The 21,720-nt window shown below is 39.5% G+C and overlaps 1 protein-coding gene across 7 annotated transcripts in view; it reads left to right on the forward strand.

Annotated features, from left to right (window-relative positions):
• LOC127572312 (protein prune homolog 2-like) overlaps positions 1-21,720 on the forward strand; it is a 79,621-nt gene that overhangs the window by 11,476 nt on the left and 46,425 nt on the right. Inside the window, exon 1 of one of the 7 annotated variants that reach the window (XM_052019403.1) lies at positions 11,574-11,678. The exons of the other annotated variants lie outside the window; for them this stretch is intronic. The gene's annotated coding sequence lies outside the window, so the exon portion shown is untranslated. Of the gene's footprint in view, positions 1-11,573; positions 11,679-21,720 lie in introns of those variants that run through there. 7 annotated transcript variants of the gene reach the window in all.

Consider the following 21,720-nt stretch of genomic DNA (forward strand, 5'->3'; position numbering starts at 1 on the left):
ATCTCAAATGATCTGAGAAAATAGTGTTGTACATGGAGTGGACTGCTGGATCATGAGAGTGGCTTAAAGTTAATCATCACTTGCCTGGTTGGATGCAGATGGCTAAACATGCTGATCCCCTTCAGCTGGGAATCACTAGGCATGGATCTCAGGCAGTGTACTGTTGATCCTCTGCCCTGGGAACTCCCTGACAGACATTCACAGGAGGTGAGACTTGGAGCTAAGCCTTGTATTCTTTTAAAGTATGCCAAGGCCTTGTAAGAGTTTAAAGCTCTGATTGTATTAAATAATTAAGTAAATATAAAGTAAATGCCAAATAATAAAATTAAAGACTTTACAAAAAATAACTTAAAACATTAAAGATAATAAAAATATCTAGCTGAATTTACATTTCCCATCTAAGCTACATTGTTTGAATTCCCACTTGAATAAATGGCATCACTGCTCCTATGTCAGGTCTGTCTGGTGCAGGATTGGAGGTAGATTCCCCAACATATCACTGGACTTAGTGCAGAGTGACAAATGTGTCAGCATCTCTGTTCTGCTTGCATAACCAGCTCAAGAAATGCCTACTTTGCCTGTTGTAAAGCTCTCATTGGATGTGAATGTTGCACAAGATCACCAGAGGAGATATTTGTTAGTAATAACCAAGAATTTTAAAACCAGGGAATGTTAACTCTAAATGGCACATTAGAAAAATTACACAGAAATTCCTTGTTTCATTGAAATAAATTTGGCAAAATTGGAGTATACTTTGTCACATATGTCATCTCAAGGTGTTTGACTAGATATGAAGAGGGAAAGCTGCATGTGCTAGTAGTTTACTTCAGCTACAGCCTCAGAAAAGCTCCAAATGACAAAGCATTGTGAAAGTTTTCATTTTCAAACTATGGAGGATACTGTTCTTATTAATATCTGGCAGGACAATCAAAAGATGAACTTCCAACTCATTATTCAGGGTTGGATTTTCAGCCAGTGTCAAACTGGGCTGCTCAGTGTCTCCAAGGGCTTCAGAAATCTCCATTTTGTTCTGGATGAAGATGGTCTTTAGTGAGAAGCAAAAGGAGAAGAGAATTAACGTGTATTCTAAATCAGTTTGATTGGACAAATGCAACCTCAATGATGTGAAAACAAACTAAATTACTTAGTTGTATATAGCATTTACAAAAAACCTCACTTCGGAAGAGCATTAGCAAACAAAAAGTTCATGCCCAATTACATTTGTAGAAGTAAAAAGAAAAATTGTTGAAGGCTAGAATGCAGCAAAAAATATGGTGTTAATGTGAAAGGTCAATTATCCCACCCAGGGACTCCTCAGCACGCAGTGTTTTGCACCCAACCATCTTCATCTGCTTTATCAGTGACCTTCTTGCCATATTAAGATCAGAAGTAGGCAAGTTTGCTGCTGATTGTACAATATTTGGTTCCATTAATGAAATAAAAACAGAAAATGCTGGAGACATTCAGCAGGTTAGGCAGCATCTATGGGAAATAAAACAAGGGAGAAATGGATCGATGATCATTTAATGATTCTGATAAAAGGCCATCAACCTGGAATATTCACACTCTCTCCACAAATGAAGTCTGACCTGCTGAATACCTTCAATATTTTCTGTTTCTACTTCAGATTTCCAGTATCTGCAGTTTTTTGCTTCTTTCCCTCTTCTGCCGCGCACCCCTCCCCCCCCCACTCACTCACCCCAAAGACAAAGAAGCAGTTTATACCAGCATGCTGATAGAGCTGGACAATATTCAGGCATGGGCTGGTGGCAAATAATTTTTGCACCGTGTATGCCACCAAAATTAAGGAATCTTATGTTAGAAAATTTCCACATTTTTGGCACTGCCTCCATAACAGAGTCTAACTATCTATCCTTGACATTTAGCAGTATTAGCATTGTCAGATCCTCCCACCAAACATCCTGGGGGTTACCACTGAACACAAATATTGTGGTTACAAGAGCTCAGAAGCTGGTGTCCTGCAACAAATAACTTGCCTCCTGTTTTCCTAACCATCTACCATTTACATGGTGAAAGCGTGATTAGAATACCCCATATTTGATTGAGTGCAGCTAGCTCCAGCAAACTCAAGCTCAACACCTTTTAGGTTCAAGTAGTCCATTTGTTTGGCACCCCATCTGGCACCCCATCTAGCACCCTAGAAATTCAATCCTTCACCACTGGTGCCTTAAAGCTGAAATGTGTACTACCTACAAGCTGCATTGCAACTTGTCACGTCTCTGAAGCAGTATCACCTGGTTGAGTGGTGCTGCAACAACAACCTCTTGCTCAATGTCAGTAAAACTAAATAACGGATTGACTTCATGAAGGGGAAGGAGAGTGAACATACACCAGTCTACACTGGTGGATCAGCAGTGGACAGTGTTAGCAGCTTAATTCCTGGGTGTTAACATATTGGATGACCTGTCCTGGGCTCAGCACATAGATGCAATCATAAGGCATGCCAGTATCTTTACTTTCTTAGAAGGTTAAGGAGGTTCAGCATGTCATCAAACACAAACTTCTACAGGTGTACTGTTGAAAGTATCTTTGTTTCATGGTCTGGTGTGATAATTCATATGCGCTGGAACACAAGCTGCAGAGAGTAGTGGGCTTAGCCTAATACATCACAGGAACATTCCTCCCCACTATCAATAGTATCCACATAAGGTGCTGCTTCAAGGCAGCAATATCTATCAAAGATCCCCACCATCCAGGCCATGCTATCCTCTTGCAGCTACCATCAGGAGGTACAGAAGCCTGAAGTCCCACACCACCAGGTTCAAGAACAGCTACTTCCCTTCAACCATTCAGTTCTTGAACCTGTTACGTACCAGCAACAATAGAAACACACCGAGACATGTAGAAGTGTTAAAAACTGTTTTATTAATAACTACTTGTAATGATAAGTAAAGTAAAAATGTTAGATATCAAGCATTAACCTGAAAACTAAACTCAAAGTGTATGTGTGGCAAATTCCCATACCCTAAGTCTAGGAATAGTTCTCAAAGTTCAGTTCAGCAAGTCATAAAGTGAAACGTGAACAAAGACTTTTGCAAAACCACTGTTGACTGAAGAGAAAATGTAGAGAGAAATTACGAAACCCTAACCCTAACCCATACGACACCTCAATCTCTGATCTCCATTGCTTTGTTCCAAAGTATCTGCCACCCTGAAGGCATTCGATACGTGGCCGCCCACTGAAATACCTGTTTCCCACTACAGGTTAACGACAAAGTGGACTCCACTTGTTTGCTCCAAAAATCCGTACATGGATTGTAGTGACAGACACAGCTATTGTTCTTTATTCATTGTTACGGAGACCAGCAGTCAGTGTCTTTCTCTCTCCCTCTCTCTCTCCTCCTTCGACTCACTGAGCAAAAATGTCAGCATGTTGTAATCTTGCTGTCGTGATGACACCACACACACACACACACCACTACTCTACTGTCCAGGTGCCTTAAAGGGACCTTCACCAAACAGCAGCCTGGCTCATAACAAACCAACTTGCACAACCCTATTACTACCTCAGTATAGCAACACTGACCACTTTGCACTACAATAGACTTTTCTTTTAATTGTGTCCTCTTTTAAAATTGTATGACTTAGGTTTGTTTTTCTTGAGAATGTTGTGCAGTGAATATTGTGTATCTAATGCTCTGTGCCTGTGATGCTGCTGCAAGTAGGTTTTTCATTGCACCTGTGCAAACACTTACTTAGAGTCATAGTCTTACTTCATGGAAACAGGGCCTTCAGCCCAACTCATCCATGCTGACTGTATTGCTCAAACTAGCTAGTCCCATCTGCCTATATTTGGCCCATAGCCCTTGAAACCTCTCTATCCATCTAGATGGCTTTTAAACATTGCTAATGTGCCTCTCTCAACCACTACTTCTGGCAGCTCATTCCAAATACACACCACCCTTTGCATAAAGAAGCTGCCCCTGCACACCTCTCCTGGGAAAAAAAACTATGCATTCACCTTGTCTATGCCCTTCATGATCTTATGCCCCTCTGTCAGGTCACCCCCTTGATCTCCTACATTCCAGGGAATAAAATCCTAATCTACACAACCTCTCCTTGTAACTCAGGCCCCCAAATCCAGGCAACATCCTGCTAAATCTTTCTAGTTTAATAACATCTTTCCAATAACAGGGTGACCAAAACTGTACACAATACTCCAAGTGAGGCCTCACCAATGTCTTATAACTGCAACACAACTTCCCAACTCCTATACTCAGTGCCCTGACTGATGAAGGCCAGTGTGCCAAATGCCACCTTCACCACCCTATCTACCTGAGATGCTGCTTTCAGCAAACTATGCACTTGCACTCTTAGGTCCCACTGTTCCATAACACTTCCCAGGGCCCTAACATTGATTATACAAGACCTACCCTGGTTTGATCTCCCAAAATGCAGTACTCATTTATCTGGATTGAAAGCCATTTGCCAATCCTCAGCCCACATAGCTAGCTATTCAAGATCCCCCCTGTAATTTTTCATAACTTTCTACACCGTCTACAACACCAGCTGTTTTAGTATCATCCACAAACTTACCAACCATAACTTTTACATTCACATCAATAGTTTAAATTATAAACAAATGTCCCAGCACCGACCACTAGACAGAGGCCTATAGTCCAAGAAACAACACTAAACCATCACCCTACCACTGAGCCAATTATGAATCCAATCTGCTATCTGCCCCCTGGATCCCATGCAATCTTATCTTCCAGACTAGCCTGCCATGAGGGACCTTGTCAAAGGCCTTGCTAAAATCCATTTAGATTACATCCACTACCCTACCCTCATCTCCCCTCTTGGCTACCTCCTCAAAGAACTCAGATTTGTCAGACACTACTTCTCCATGCACAAAACCATGCTGACTGTCCCGAATCAGACCTTGTCTCTCCAAATGTTAGTATATCCTGTCCCTCAGAATCCCCTCCAGCAATTTACCCACCACTAATGTCAGACTCACTGGCCTGTAGTTTCCTGGCTTGTTTTTGCTACCCTTTTCAAATGATGGTACCACATTAGCCACTCTCCAGTCCTCTGGAACCTTGCCTGTGGCTAGAGATGAAGCAAAAATCTCCGCAAGGGTCTCTACAATTTCTCCTCTAGCTTCCCACAAGGTCCGAGAATGCACCAGGTCAGGCCCTGGGGATTTATCCACCTTAGGGCCTCCATTACCTCTTCCCTGCTAATTCATATGTGGTCCAAGATATCACCACTCATTCCTTCATTCCCCACCCCCCCCCCCCCCCATTCCCTTAGCCTCCATTGTTTTCTCCACTAAAATCTGAAGAGAAATATTCATTAAAAATCTCTCCCATTTCCTTTGGTTCCATATACAGACAGCCATGCTGATCTTTAAGAGGACCTACTCTCTCCTTAGCCATCCTTTTACTCTTAATATACCTATAGAATCTCCTGGGATTTTGCTTCACCTTGCCTACCAGATCCTTCTCATATCCTCTTTTGGCCCTTCTAACCTCCCTTAAGTGTACTCCTACACTTGTAGTCAAAGAGATTCACTAGTTCCCAATTGCTTATGCACAGTGTATGCCTCCCTCTTTCTTAACCAGACCCTCATATCTCCTGTCAACCAGAGTTCCTGAAATGAATCAGCCTTGCCCTTCACCCTAACAGGAAGGTGCAGGCCCTGAACTCTTGACATCACACTTTTAAAAGCCTCCCACTTGGTAGATGCTCCTTTCCTGCTAACAATCTCACCCAATGAACCACTGCAAGATCCTGCCTAATTGCTCCAAGATTTTCTCTGCCACAGTTCAGGACCTTAACCTATGAACCAATCATGTCCTTCTCCACAACTTTTTTTAAGACCAGTAGAATTTTGGTCACTGGACCCAAAGTGTTCACTGACAGACACTTCTGCCACTTGTCCTACCTCATTCTCCAGGAGGAGGTCCAGTGTAGTGCCCATTCTGGCAAATCCCTCTATATATTGATAAAGGAAGCTTTCTTGGACATATTTCAAATTCCACTCTGTCCAAGCCTTTTGCAGACTGGTTAGCCCAGTCTACATTACAGAAGTTAAGATCCCCCTATTATGTTTACAACTAGCTGCAATCTCTCTATCTATTTGCTCGTCCAATTCCTGTTGATTATTGGGGGCCTACAGTACAACCCCAGAGTGACCATCCCCTTCTTATTTCCAAGTTCTACTCATATGGCCTCACTGGATGATCCCCCAAGATCATCTAAGGACTGTTGTTATGACCTCTCATCAAGAAGGAATTGCTCCTCCTCTCTTACCTGCACCTTTGTCATGCCTGTAGTATCTATGTCCTGGAAGATTAAGCTGCCAGTCCTGCCCCTCCTTCAGGCATGTTTCTGTTATGGCTATGATATCCCAGAGCCAATCCACACTCCAAGTTCATTCACCTTAACTGTTAAGTCTCTTGCATTGAAATAAATGCAGTTTGCACCAATTGTTTTTCCTTTCCCTTTACTGTGCTCCTGTCTATCCTGATGACTAAACTTGCTCACTGGCTACCATATTATCCCCTGATTTCTCAGCCACTTATTGCTTTGGGTCCCACCCTCCACAACTCTAAACCCTCCTGAGTAGCACTAGCAAATCTCCCAGCCAGGATATTGGCCCCCTTCCAGTTTAGATGCAAATAGTCTCTCTTGTGCAGGTCACCCCTACCCCTAAAGAGGTCCCAGTAATCCAAGAACTGGAATCCCTGCCCCAGCTCCTCAACCATGCATTCATCTGAGCTACCTTTCTACTTGTACCCTCACCAGCACATGGCACGGAAGTAAACCAGAGATTATTACCCTTGATGTCCTGCTCTTTAGGTTCTCTCCTAACTCCCTAAATTCACTGCACAGGACATCATCATTCTTTCCAACTATATTATTGGTACGAACATGCACTACACCCTCCGGCTGTTCCCCCTCCCCCTTGAGAATGTTCTGCAGCCACACCAAGACATCCTTGACCCTGACACCCAGGGTGCAATGCACCATCCTAGCATCTGTCTTGGAGCTTCAGAATCTCCTGCTTGTCTCCCCAACTATCAAGTCTCCTATCACTATCACCCTGCCTGATTTCTTCCTTACCCACTGAGAGCTAGTCACAGTGCCACCAACTGTTGTTTCTGTTGGTCCCAGAAAGATCATCCCACCAGCAGTATCCAAAGGGTTATACTTGTTGCTGAGTGAAATGGCCACAGGGGACCCTTCATGTCTGTCTATTTCCCTTACCACTCTTGGTGGTCACCCAACTATCTGCAGCCTGCACCTTAGGTGTGACTACTTCTTGTTTATGATACTTTCAGCATCCTGGACAACCCTAAGTACATCCAGCTCCAGTTCCTTAATGCAATCAGTCAGGCAGGAGCTGTACTTGGGCACACTTCCTACAGGTGTAGTCCTCAAGGACACTAGCAGTCTCCCAGATCTCCCACAGGAAGAGCATACCACTGCCCTAACTGACATCCCAACTACACTCATTCTAAATAGTAAAAGTTAAAAAAAAGGACATACTAAAGTGTACCTGGTTCCTTCCTCTGCCTAGCCCCCTCTTACCAAAGCCTCAACTCCCCATTCTTACACTGGGTCACTGCTCTTGAGCCAAAGCCTTAAATCCCTACTCTTACACAGGCCCTCTCTCAAAATGGCCACTTTACTTAACCTCACCTTCCTTTTGTTGGTTAAAGTGCCCTCCAATTAGCCAATCAATGAGATTCTCACTCTCAGCTCCTGACTCCTGTAAAAGTGAAACTTGTGCATATGACAATAAACTCGACTTTGACTACCAGGCAAGTTCACGATCTTTACCACCTGCAAGAACAAAGGCTGCAGCTTCAATCTCCCTCCAGTCTTCCAAGTACCAGGCTGAGAACTGATTCAGCAGAAGTGGACTGGATACTTCCTTGAAATTCATTGAAAATTCAGAAACTGCAGGTACTGGTAAATGGGAAACACTCAGCAGTTCAGGAAAGAGAAACAGAGTTAACATTTCAGGTGGAAGATCCTTCATTAGAACTGGAAAAGTGAGAAAACAGATGCTGGACGAGGGATGGATAGGACAAAGAGAAAAGGATAAGCCACTGGCAGAATGAGGAGGAGGACTCGGTCTCAAGGAGGACTGTTTTTGTCCAGGGCATACAGGAGTGAAATTCCATTTCCTGAAGTTCAACAAGGTGACAATGTCACATGTCCCTGAAATCTGCCACCTCCTGCAATTTCAGAGTGGAGCAGAGGAGACCTGCTTAGCTCGCAGTCGGGATGACCACAGCAACAACTTTCATGTGTCTGACTCCTTCTAGGCTGGAACTGGTGATATTTGCAACATGTTAAAGTCCCACTGTTGCAAATGGCTGGTCATTGATGCTTCCTTTTCTAAGTGAGCTGACTACCTCTCAGTTTTATTTGCTGGAGAGCAGCAGGCAGAACATGCATGTGTTTTTATGATGAATGCACCCTCCCTTATTTTGTTTGGTGCCATTAGTTGCATATACATTACTGTGATGGCAATGCATGACATTTCTCCCCATAATGGAACAGTGCCCAGCTGGTGTACAACCAAGGCAGAAAATCACCTGTGCACTTGTGGGCAGCACCCATGCAGAGCTCTGAGTCTATACTGCAACACTTACACATTTCTGTATGTGCAGCAATGAAAGCTGAGAACTGAGTCAGCAGACACTGCACCATGTTTGAGTCCATCAGTGTCAAGATGAAACTGATCATAACTTTAATCCTAGAAAGTGTGGGCTGTAGGCTCTGTCCAATGTGATGTGCAAAGGTGGAACCTGCACTACCCATGCTTCTGGACACCTTATGCAGATGTTCATATAAACTGACAATACCCAATGCATCTCATTAACTTTCACCATTATGCCACCTCATTCTAGTCCTCAGCTGTAGCTGAACTGGTGTGTGGCCTTGCTCTCCGGGGACCAGGTGTATGACCTGTGCTTTCCATCTGGCCTGGCTGCAGTCCACTGATGTCTGGTGATGCACCATATGTAGATCCAGCAACTAAGTTATTCCCTACTGAAAGTGCTAGGATCTGAGGTGGTGCAAGTGTGTGTCACAGGAAAAAATGTGTTACCTTCTACGGTCTCTGATTGCTTACCAGCTTGGACTCGGCAGGTAGTACTTTTTGAAATGAGAATAGTGCAAGGATATGGTTCTGGTGAAAGAAGGGAAAGGCAAGGGGTGCATGTTTATATCATCTAAACCTTTTGTGGCAGAACAGAGTGTGAAGTGGGAAGGTTGTTTGTGAGAACGTCATTAATAATCAACAATCTTCTATTGGCCACTTGCCCTATGAATTCCAGAATGAAAGGAAGCCTTCACTGTTGACTTTATCAGATGAGTTGAATGAAGGATGCATCTTGTACACCACCATAGACAATACTTGGATACCACTCCTAGTAGTTTTGTACTTTTAAATAGCCAGTCACTCCCTTAGGAAGAGTGTCAATCATTTACTGAAGACACCAAGAATTTATAAGCTGGGATCTACTAACATATCCAGCTTTCCTCAGTCATGACTGTTTTTCCATTTGTATTCCTGCTATTTAGCAAAAATTTAGGAAACCTTTATGCCAAAAATTGGGTTTCCATATATTCCCATATGTTATGAGTAGTGCTAATGCCAAATTAGGTTATCAAAAAAAGTTGTAAAATTGGGACACTCTTGCTTAAAGGAATGGTTTAATAAGTGTTAACAGCCAACCTGTGTATTTCACAGACATGGTTACCTGATAGACAGACAGCAGCACCATTATTTACATTTTGGCCCATGGGAAATGGATAAGCATTGTTAAAGTGCTGTCTACGTGACAGCCTTGGTGAGGTAGTGAGGGAAGGGATAATGGTACAAAGGTTACTTGGAGGAGATCCTGGGACTGTGGTTATTCTCCAATGTTGCAGATGGTCCAGTGGCAGCACTGGTTCACAGAATGATGGATCTGTGAACCTTGTTCTGCTGGTGACAACCATAATTAAAAATTAAAAGGGATGATTTCTAATATATAAAAATGATATTCCTGGGATGGACGTTTTACGTCTCAGATATGTTCAATGTGATGTATTCCTTGTTGAACAGTGAGTTAATTATGAAAGTTGCAAGTCATGACCTTTGAATCCAATTTCCCTCTGTAAATAATTAACGGGCATTGAAGACGTCATTATGCACAGAATCAAGACGGGGAAATGACAGTGTTGTTAGCGTGAATTGCAACAGGAAATGAGTGGAACTTCAATAGAAAATGGGCAGAACACTTGAAAATATGTGCAAAACTTCTTCTTATGCACGTCTTTCCCATAAACAACAGTTGAAAATGGGTCCAGTTTCTCGGCATTTGTGAATTAGTTATTTTCTATTTTCTAAGAGTGGTTTTATTCAAAAAAACAGAAACCTATTTCAAGTGTGTTGTTGAAGCTCCTGACAAGTAACTAATAGATTTATGCCGAAATTGACAGAGCAGGCCAGACCTTGTTGCCATTGGCTTGTTGTCTGCAATTGTCCATTGCAGTCACCTTGTACCCATATTTACCTGACACTGATACAGAGAGTCTGACTGTTGGCCCAAAACACCTTGGACTGTCATTGGCATGGCATCCAACAGTGTACTGAAGAAGCCCTACTTCTGAAATCCCCCAAAAGCTTTGACAGCTGACATGCCACCCCTAGCTTTGCTGGCTGTCAAAGTTGTATAGACATTACTTAAAAAGTTTTTCAGTTAGAAAGTAAATAATTAAGTTATGTAATTTATCAAATTAATTAATTCATTCATAGAATTAGCTAAAATGTATGCAATATAAAGCTAATTTAAAACATTAAACTAAACTAGAATAATTGAAGGAAGAACTAATTTTCATATTTGTTTTCTTATTTGCAACTAATGAGGTCTTGGATCTTGTGCCAGGATAGACATTGCAGGATCCAAGAGGTGATATCACCAACAATTATGTTGGGGAATCTCAGTTAGATGGGATACTTCTGGAGACCATGTGGAGTAAAACGGTGGAGCAAACTGTTTCATTGTTCTGAATTTGGCAACAAATTTATGATGTCCATAGTTAACTACAAGCATGTGGAAGTCCTAAATGTGCTTCTATTTAAATGGGTAAGTACTCTCGGTTCTATTTAGGACCACTGGAATTTACCAGCTAGATCTGAGGCATTTCCTTTCTTTTTCCACACTGAATTATATAAATTAGGACTGAATAAACCAAGTGTATGTTTCCCTTTGTTGAAAAATTCTTTAGGATCCACTGAAAATATTTTGTGAGAGCTTAGTACTTTGCACTAAAATTCTCTCAATTTAACAATGCCTGTGCTGTTAGCTGCTACTCCACTTTGCTGATTTTTTTTTGTGTGTATAGCTCTGTGGTTCACAAATGTCATGTTTCATGAATATAAGCCTTTGAGATTGAAAAACAGTTGCCATTCCTTGTGAATTCTTACTGCTCTCTGATCCATCACTAAAATCAAAGCTGCAGAGATTCTTGTTGAAGAGCTATCATCAGGAAGCAGGTGATCATCTGTGTTTTGATGTGTCATCTGTCACGTGATCAGCAGTGAAATGGATGATCTGTTTTGGGAATGAACTGTACGTAGGGATGCTAAGGATAAAGTAAAGATTATTGTGTTATTTTAGTGCCGAGATTGTCCAGGTCTTTGAAAGGTAAGGAATTCAAGAGAGCATGTTTATTTTAATTGGTGTTTAAATAAATGAAGCTGAAGAAATCCATGCTCAATTGTGATTGTTCACAAAGAGCTGGATATGGTAATCAGTGCTTGCTGCCTGAATGAATCTCAACTGCTTTTCCACTGTTAAATATTTATTTTATTCTTAAAGATTCAATATTAATTCTTCTAAGGCTCAAAATGACCTAATGTGCTAGATTATACACCAGTAGTAGTACATTAAAGATATCCTATTTTTGATTTGGAACAGATGTCAGTAATACTTATCTGCTGTTTTTGTGAAGTATTTTGTTTGTAGCTTTATGTGTTGGGCGGTAGTGGATTGAACAAAGCAATGAAATAAAAATGTGTCATTTGCATACCATAAAGAGTGTTAACAATAGAATTTCTGATGAGGCAGTCTCTTAATTTGTTTTTAGTTGGTATAAAATCAGTGGAAGCTGACATATATAACATGCACTTCAAAAATATGGCTTAGTTCGATGTGTGTAAATACTTTTCAAATCCAGTTTATTTTATGTATCAAAGAAGGGGATTAAAGGCTGGGAAGAAAACAGAAAGATACTGGCGTTACTTTAATAATGCCTTGTGAAAATTATTATTAGCAAAGCTATGCAAAGCAGGTCAGAATGAGAGTAGTTATACAAATGTGTTAGTTAACTGCTCAGTGTGTGCTCTGTTGGTCAGACACCAGCTGCATGGTTCTATTGTAGACCATTGTGTACAACTGACGCCTCTAAATTTCCTTCATTCATTCATTCCTCAAAGCTGATTGGCCACAGATAGTTATTTTGGTGGCAGGGGAGAGAAAATACTGTCTGATAGAGTGTCATGAATTTTGGGCTTTTGTTTCCTGTCATTTGAACCTCTGCTGTTCAATTAAAAGACAGGTTTGTTGTTGGAATAGAAAGGTACACAAATTATAACATGAAAATTTAATATGAATGTTGTCATGGGAAGTATATTTACACAATTAGTGATGGCTTCTGGTACAGGTTTCAGAAAGGAAACTATTGGTGAATAAGTACCTTTATAAATGCAGTTATCTGAGAAATACCTTTTAATAACTATGCTTTGTTCTCTATTATATTTTAAGTTAGTACTTTAGAGTGTTCGCTTCACAATAGAAAAAACACATTAATTGTTGGTGTTCTCCAACGAAATGATGCCTTCTTATGTAAAGAGTAAGAGAGAGAGAGATACAAGTACAGTGCTCTCTTCATATTGTATAGAGGTTTATTATTTAACACTGATAATCTGTACTGTGATGTTTTAATAATGATTATGTAAGTAAGATGTTGCTTATGGACCATAGCCTGTTGAAGTTTTATCAGCAGCAAAATTTAACATTTCACAACAGAATGATAAATTAATTTTTTCCCAGTAATCTGTGTAGTGGCATGGTAAGCATAATTTCTGATGCTATGTGTTCTAACATTTTGAAAATTTCAACAAATCTATTCAACTTTAAAGGCCAAGAAAGGACCTTTAAAATACTGGGGGTGGTCTTCTGCTGATGAGTGAGCCACCTTCAATAATGTGCTCTTGAAGGATGCAGTTTCTTGTAGCTTGCCCCTGGCTGCAGTCAGCCCAGCTGATCAAGGAGGCCTAGTGTAGCACAGTGCAAGCCTGACTGCAAATGTCAGCTTCTGTACCTCGGATTCCCCAGACAGTTCACCAACTGTCAAAGTTATGATTTGAATTGATTGCTTATGAACATCTTTGGCATTTACAAACATTTAGCTCAGGCATTATTAAAAAATAAAGGGTCAATTAAAAACATATAAGTAAAAACATTCACACATAATTAAAGACATCTAAATCCATTTTAATCAACTGAATTAAAAAATTGAAAGGAAATTAACTTCTACTTACTCTTCACCCTACTTACTCTTCACTTCACTGCCATTTCTTGCCATGGAAACCATGGGCCAGCAGTTCTTGTACAAGATTAACCTGGGGCAGGCTCAGTGGCAGATTTCTTGAGTTTAATTGCAGGAAATCTGAGATTATCTGCACTACCTGACTGAAGTCTGTAAGGCATCCACAGCTCAACACTGCTGTCACAAGTGGATCTGCTAGCTTTTAAATGGAAGGTCAGGGCTTATTGATTACAGACTTTTCTTGATAGCTGCTACATTGGTGAGCTCTGAGCAGATAATGTACCCACTTACTAGACAATAGTGATTGTGACCCAGTGGAGGATATATAGCCCATACTCAGTAGGTCTGTTATTTTCTTCATAAGCAAGTGCATGTACACTTTTTTGGCAGGATGGAATTGATAGTATACAGAGCATGCCCTCTTTCTTGCAATAGCTGAAATCTAAAAGCACACAATCGAAAATCACGCAAGTATAAATAGTAACCTTCAGATGAATGATTTTTGGCACCATGACATTTGATGCAATGAAAATCTATTTTAAATGTTACAAATATATTATCAATGAAGAATTTTGAGAAAAAAAAGCCCTAGGAATTACTAACAGTTACTGAGTGATCTTAGCTGCTGAAGCATTTTGTATGATCCATATTCCTTGTTTTCTACTTTGACCATTTTAAATAATGGGTTAAGGCCAATTTTAAATTGAAGAGGGAGACCCCACAAATTATGAAACATTTGTCTTCTAATATTTCAACAGTAATTTCTAGGCTTAAAAAATTATAGTTGTAGAGAAAAGAATGTTTTTCTGTTAATGGATTATTCTATTTGCACTTTTCAGAAAATCATTTTTAGGTCAGAATTCGTGCTTTGGTAGTATTTTAGCTCTCTCTCAAGTTCAACAGATTTCACATCAAAACTAGTGATGAACTGATAATCATACTGCAGGTACTGGAACAGTAAGAAATAATAGAACATCAATTTGCATCTTGAGGATAAAGTTATTTTAACAGATTAACTGAAGTTCATGCTTAAATCTTACTTATAATGACAGAATGAAACAATGAATGTAGTTCCACTTGTTATCTTATTGTTTATCTTATATCATGTATAATTTACCAAGCACTTCAGGGTACATTATACTACAAGATTGGCATAAGTGTGAGTAGTTTTTTGCTTTGAACTGGCACTGGCAGAATTAGAGGCCTATTCCCACTGGAGATCCACTTCCCACCAATTTAACTGTACACTAAAGTTCAGAGATTGGGACCTCTACCAGAAAACAACTGTCCACATAAAATTTGTAAAACAGAATAAAGCAGGCACGAAGGCCCAGATAAACTGTTTTGCTCCTATTTCTTATATTGTACTGGTATCCCAATTGAATTTTAACTTTAGCTTGAGTGGGAAAAATGTTGTGACTTGCCCAATAGGCTGCAGCTGATTACTCATCAAGAGGACAAAGAGGCCTTCAAGGGTAAATGGAAATATTTACTTAGTGGGGCCAGAATCATTACCAAAAGGAAAGTCATGGCCTTAGATAACCAACCTGCTTGACTGTAAATGAGCTCTTTTGTCCACACCCATCTGTCTCCTTGCTTTCTTTAGCCAATAGATACATATTGCCAATGGTATGAAGATGAGGCACACTCTGGGGCCGAAAAGGAGGCCATCAAGTGTGCCGTGTAGTTGTCTTATTTGTTACCATGGTCTCCTGAAACTCTTTAGGAGTTAAAATTCTCTGAAACTTTGAACAATATTTTACCACTTTAAAAAAAACAAGGAAATATGTTGTCAATCAAATGCAGTTCAATCATTGACTTAATTTTCTGTTGTTTTCACAATGCATTTTTGAAACTGATGTCAGATGATTTACCATAAACTACAGATGCTTGTTATTTTAAAACGAGGCACATGATGGCAGAGTTTGTAACATTTGCTTATATCATTATTTTGCATTGATATAGAAAATGTAATTAGATTAATTTAAAAAAAATTAAATGATGTGTGTAGATTATATTGGGCTATATCAGACTAGACTCAACCCATAACTCATGGTTGACCTCTGGTCTGTCCCTGCATTATTAGTTTCTAATGACCTTGAGGCCTTGTACTAACAGAATGCCTTTTCATTGTTTTCAAATGTCTTTGATGATCAGAGACATTTGGAAAAGGATTGAGAAAAAAAAATCAAATAATTAAAAAAATAGTTAAGAGGATAAGACAATTTACAAAAGTAATGAATTTATTTAGAGCATATTAAACTGTCAATAACTCATAAACAAAAATGAAAATATTCAGTGCAGAAAATTCGATAATCTTACCTTAATTTACCTTTACAGTGGTGAGTCCAGGAGCGAGAAGTCAGATGAGTGTGCGACTGACCTTCAGCTCATTTCTAACTTACACACTGCATTAGGCATGTGGTGAAGTCTGGGATACTGGTTTGAATACTGTGGCTGGACAATGTTTCTTCATGACTTCTTCAGCTGGACGTCAGTACATTTTGGTCCATTATCTTTTCAGGTGCTTTGTGTTGGAAGGATAGTTGGCACATTTGTAAGAGATGCAGAGAAGGCTAAAGAAGTCAGATTTTTTGAAAGGATGCAGTTATTTGTTTAGAACTTTTCTTGTGATCAGTTTTAGTCTGAGGACATTCAGAGAAAAACTCAAATAGTAGATGCAAGGCAGGTAAGATATAACAAAATTGATCCCTTTCAGCAGAAGCTTTGTTAATGCAGAATGATAGCAAGCTGGGCTCCTTAGTCATTGAAAAAGGCCCATCAAGTGGGACACACAGGTAATAAATTAAAATCTGTAGGTAAGGTAAAACACCACTTCAAAGTAAAACAAATTATTCTAATAAGCTGCATAGCTTAAAAGTGATGAAGGGTGAATATAGGATTGATGCTTTTGCAAAAAAACTGTCCAACGCTTAACATGTTCTTATGAGGATGTGGAGGACAAAAATTTCATTTGCATATATTCAGGCGAACATTAAAACCAGGGGATAATGGAATAATTTGAATGTAGGTTATTATTTTAATGATTTCTGACATTCAATAGTTAGTAAGAGGATGGGAAATGATACTAAGAATAAGGAAGGCTTAAAAAATTAATAGAAATCTTATTTAATTCTTATGATTTTGTTAAAGATTGGAATGGGCCTAGGTACTTTTTTTTTCTATTTATATCATATGTGAATGTAAGAATCATGAATATGATTCTAACCTCCTGTTACAGTCGTAAGTGTAATAACTAGTCTCCACCTTGCTGCAGCTTTAGGTTTGAATTCCGGTTGTGAGTGCTGTATGAGACTCTGACAGCTAAAGTGAGAAAAGAAATGTGTGAATGATGATTCTCTAGCAGAGAAAAAAATGCAGAAGTATTGGATTCCAGAAATAGGAATATTGAAAGATACAGAAACTATGTTTTAATTAAATATTTTCTTAAGTAGTAATGTTAAATTAAATAAAAATGTACTAAGTTGCTGCAGAAGCACTGCAATGTTTGTGCAAATTATGACCAAAAATTCACTGTTTGCAATATTGAAAGCTCTGTTTAACAGTGTGTGTTGCTTTAATAGTTGTTTTAACTCTTATTTTAAGGAGGTTATTAAAATAGCTTTAAATTAAAATTGTGAATAGGGACAAATCACAGCTATATACTTATGTTTAAGCTCATGTCAAATAGCTTTTGATTTCCAAAGCTTTTGATTTCATTCAGCAAGTGTTAGATTTGTATATTCTAAATATAAAAACAGCTTTCATTCAAATGAAGAAAACAGATTATCACTAAGCTGGATGAAGTTGGTTGATTTATTTTATATTACACATTCATTTACTGGCTAGGGCTCATTTTTGTAATAGTGCTTGGATGTCGTCATTTGCTGCTTTTGGACTAAGTGTTCCATGATGCACTTCAGTTGTTGGGTCTTTGCAGAATTAATATGACCAGTGAATCAAAGCATCATAAGCAGAGTTATATTAAAACATTTGCACTGCAGAGGTCCTTGGCTAAAAATACTATCAGTCGGAATCAAAATCAGGTTTATTATCACCATCTTGTATGATGTGAAATTTGTTGTTTTGTGGCAGCAGTATAGCGCAGACATAAAATTACTATAAATTACAACATAAATAAAATAGTGCAAAAAAATGGAATGATGAGGTAGTGTTCATGGGTTCATGGACTGCTCAGAAATCTGATGGCAGAGGGTAAGAAGCTGTTCCTAAATCATTAAGTGTGGGTCTTCAGGGTCCTGTACCTCCACTCCAATGGTAGTAACGAGAAGAGGGCACGTCCCAGATGGCAAGAGTCCTTAGTGATGGATGCCGCCTTCTTGAGGCACCGCCTCTTGAAGATATCCTCAATAGTGGGGAGGATTGTGCCTGTGATAGAGCTGGCTGAGTCTACAATCCTGTGCAGCCTCTTGTGATCCTGTGCATTGGAGGTTCCATCCCAGGCTGTGATGCAACCAGTCAGAATGCTCTGCACCAAAATGATGGAATCAATTGAGTTCCACTCAAATAATAATAGATTTAAACATCAGCTATGAAGGTAGATCTAATCCTTTGTGGGAACACATCTAAATAGTCTTTAGACTATATTTGTAGAAGTCTATAGCCATATAACAATTTATGTCGCACAACCTTTTCGAATAGATTTTTATGTGGTTACATATAGGAATATTTACAGAATTGCACCAAGTTCATTTGCAGAGAATTGGATGTTTGGCTTATCTTGTTCTTATTTGTGAAATAAATAATGTTGTCTTGACAATTTTCAGGGATGCTTCCCAGTTTTAAAAAGGTACCTTAATCTCTACTTCTTATATTCAATTCAATTACTTCTAATACTGCTATAATTTCTGCTGGATTCATTCTTTTTATACTTATTCATCAATAGCAGAAGTAAAATCTTAACTAATTGGGCCTATTGCCTAATAGTAAATTCTCACCTCTCAAGATGCTCAAATGCAATTGTAGTCCAGTAATGATCAATTCCTTCAAATTAGCTGTGGAATGCAAGAGACTTACACAGAACAGTGAATTTACAAAGACTCCGATTGAAAAAGTGTCTGATAAATCTACAATCAGAAACTAACATTATTATTTCTGGTTCTTACCTTAATAATAGGCTGCACTTGTGTCATATATTACTGTTATCTATACTTATATCTCCATAGTAAGTTGAAAAATAAAACAGTTTGGAGTGTCATGCTAACATTGATCAAATAGTATCTATTTCTATTAACTTTCTAGTACTCACTACTGTTAACATGAATTTGAGTTGGAGAGCAAGTCTCTGTCATCCGTATTTCTGTCTGACAGAACCAGCACTCTAATTTGTTTCTTTAGATTTAAAATGGGTGGTAAATTAACAAAAACCAGGATTTGCACACTTTTCTTGAATGGTGGGATTCCTAGGACCATGTCACTGGTGAACCATACAAAATTTGAATGCTTGCAGAATAATAAGTTGTACTAGGGTTTGACATCTCTGTTATTGGTACAGCCTGAACGCAGCTTGGCCCCTTTGATACCACTGTCTCCTAGAATTCCTTCTGTAGCTGTTGAAATGACTACATTGTCTTGACATCCTATTATTGAGGTAACTCTAGTTCAGTGGGTTAGTATAATGCACCATGGTTGATTTCCTCAAGAGCAGTTGAAAACAAGAGTGAGTTTATTGGCAAGTAATTAAGAAGGATTTAATTAGACTCAGCAACATGCAAGTTGAATTCTTCAGAAAATTTCCAAAGGTATTTAGTAAATCTTTTAAAGCGCAGAAAATTGAGAATAACACTGAAACCTGAAAAACTAAAGGATCTGAATACTGCTGTAAATCCCACTTTATTTCAGATGTTTGTGATAGTAGCTGAAGGAAAATAGAATGATGTTCTCATTCCAAAAAAATATATTTTGCAAAATTACCTATTAGATCGCAGTACAGTCTTGATCCAAACCCAATCTATAGCATGCATGTGGTATTTGGGCTAATTTCAATACGAGATTTTCCATTGTATTGGTTTATTATTGTCACTTGTAACACGGTACAGTGAAAAACTTGTCTTGCATACCGTTTGTATAAATTAATTCATTACACAGTGCATTGAGGTAGTACAGGGTAAAAACAATAACAGAATACAGTGTAAGGTGTCACAGCTACAGGGAAGTGCATTGCAGGTAGACAATAAGGTGAGGTGCAAGGTCATAACAAGGTAGATTATGAGGTCAAGAGTCCATCTCATTGTATAAGGAACCCATTCAATAGTCTTATCACGGTGGGATAGAAGCTGTCCTTGATTCTGTTGGTATGTGCCCTCAGGCTCCTGTATCTTCTGCCTGATGGGAGAGGAGAGAAAAGAGATTGACCTGGGTGGGTGGGGTCTTTGGTTATGCTGGCTGCTTCACCAAGGCAGCGAGAAGTATGCCTTTGGAGGGGAGGCTGGTTTCCGTGATGTGCTGGACGGTGTCCATGACTCTCTGCAGCTTCTTGCGGTCCCAGGCAGTGCAGTTGCCATACCAAGCCATGATGCATCCAGATAGGATGCTTTCTGTGGTGCATCGATAGAAGTTGGTGAGTGTCAAAGGGGACATGCCAAATTTCTTTAGCCTCCTGAGGAAGTAGTGGCACTGGTGAGCTTTCTTGGCCGTGGTGTCTTCGTGGTTGGACCAGGACAGGCTATTGGTGATTGTTCCTTGTCTCTGGCATTTTCACTGATAATCATGCCACTCTGTAGTGTGTAGTTTCAGGAAGTGAGCACTCCAAAGATTTTTCTGCACGGTGAAAGCCCCTTTGGCTAAAATGGTTGCAACACTGTCAGATTGTATCAAGATATTGTTAGCACTTAATTGTCGCCAAACTATTCTCCTCTTGAGGAGTTGAATATTTGGGACAGTAAAAGTGAATTTCACAAGGGGAATCTCTTCCTGTGTTGTAAAGAGAAGGATGATGAGAATATGGAAGAGGCTAGGAAGAAGCAAGATGATGAGAGAGCCAATAATATTTGCTGATGGTTAACCTTTGAAACTCATTCCACAAATGTTTAGAAATAGACACATCTTACCTAGATTCAGCAGAACTTTTTAGCAGAAGATTGTGCTTTCCTCTCCAGATGTTACTGAGAAATTCTAACAGATCCTGACAAAAGATTTACAGCCTCAAAGTTCATATCATCTTTATATAGACATCTTTAGTAATTACTTTCTTGGTGGGATTAGAGAGTTGTGTAATTTCAGAGTTCCCAACAGTGCAGGTTATAATTTATCTGATATGAAAAGGCCTTCATTCAGTGTTATCTAAAGGAAGGACACCTACTTAATGAACATCAACATGCGTGCCATGACAGCTACCTTTCCTTGCATGACAGAAGAGTCATAGAGCATGGAAACAGACTTTTTGACACAACTGGTCCATACCGACAAAGATTCCCATCTAAGCAAGTCCTTTGTACTTCCTGAATTCACTTAGTCTTGGTGAGATAATATTATGCACTAGCTTATTGAATGGTGACTAAATATATCTTCTACATTCATCCCTAATGAAATCTGTTGGGCACAGACCCTATCACTCACCTTTCTTTGCGACCCCCTTATCTGCTCTTCCATCCCCACCTACCACCCCTCGTCATATTGCACTTTCCTTTGCAATTGTAGAACATGCAACACTTTGGACAAGAGGTGTCCTTTCACTGCACCATGTAAGGACCCACACAGTCTTGCCAGGTGAAGCAGCGATTCACTTGCACTTCTTCCGATCTGGTGTACTGCCATTGGTGTTCACAATATGGCCTCCTCTACACTGAAGAAACCCAATGCAGATTGGGTGATCACTTTGTGGAACACCTGTGCTCAATTCATAGGAGGGACTCGGAGCTTCCTGTTGCTACCACTTCAATTCCCCATCCCAGTCCCACTCTCATCTTTATGTCTGAGGTCACCTGCACTGTTACAGTGAAACCCAATGCAAGCTTGTGGAACAATACATCATCTTCTATCCAGGTATATTGCAGCTTTCCAGATATAGAATTCTCTAATTTTAGATAACATACTCTTTCTTCCTTTCTATAAAAGAACCATTTCTGCCTACTATCCTTTTTTTCTCTTTTCCTCTCAGTGTATAGTCTGACCTGC

This window comes from Pristis pectinata, chromosome 7, assembly GCF_009764475.1.
Source record: "Pristis pectinata isolate sPriPec2 chromosome 7, sPriPec2.1.pri, whole genome shotgun sequence".
NCBI classification, from domain to species: domain Eukaryota; kingdom Metazoa; phylum Chordata; class Chondrichthyes; order Rhinopristiformes; family Pristidae; genus Pristis; species Pristis pectinata.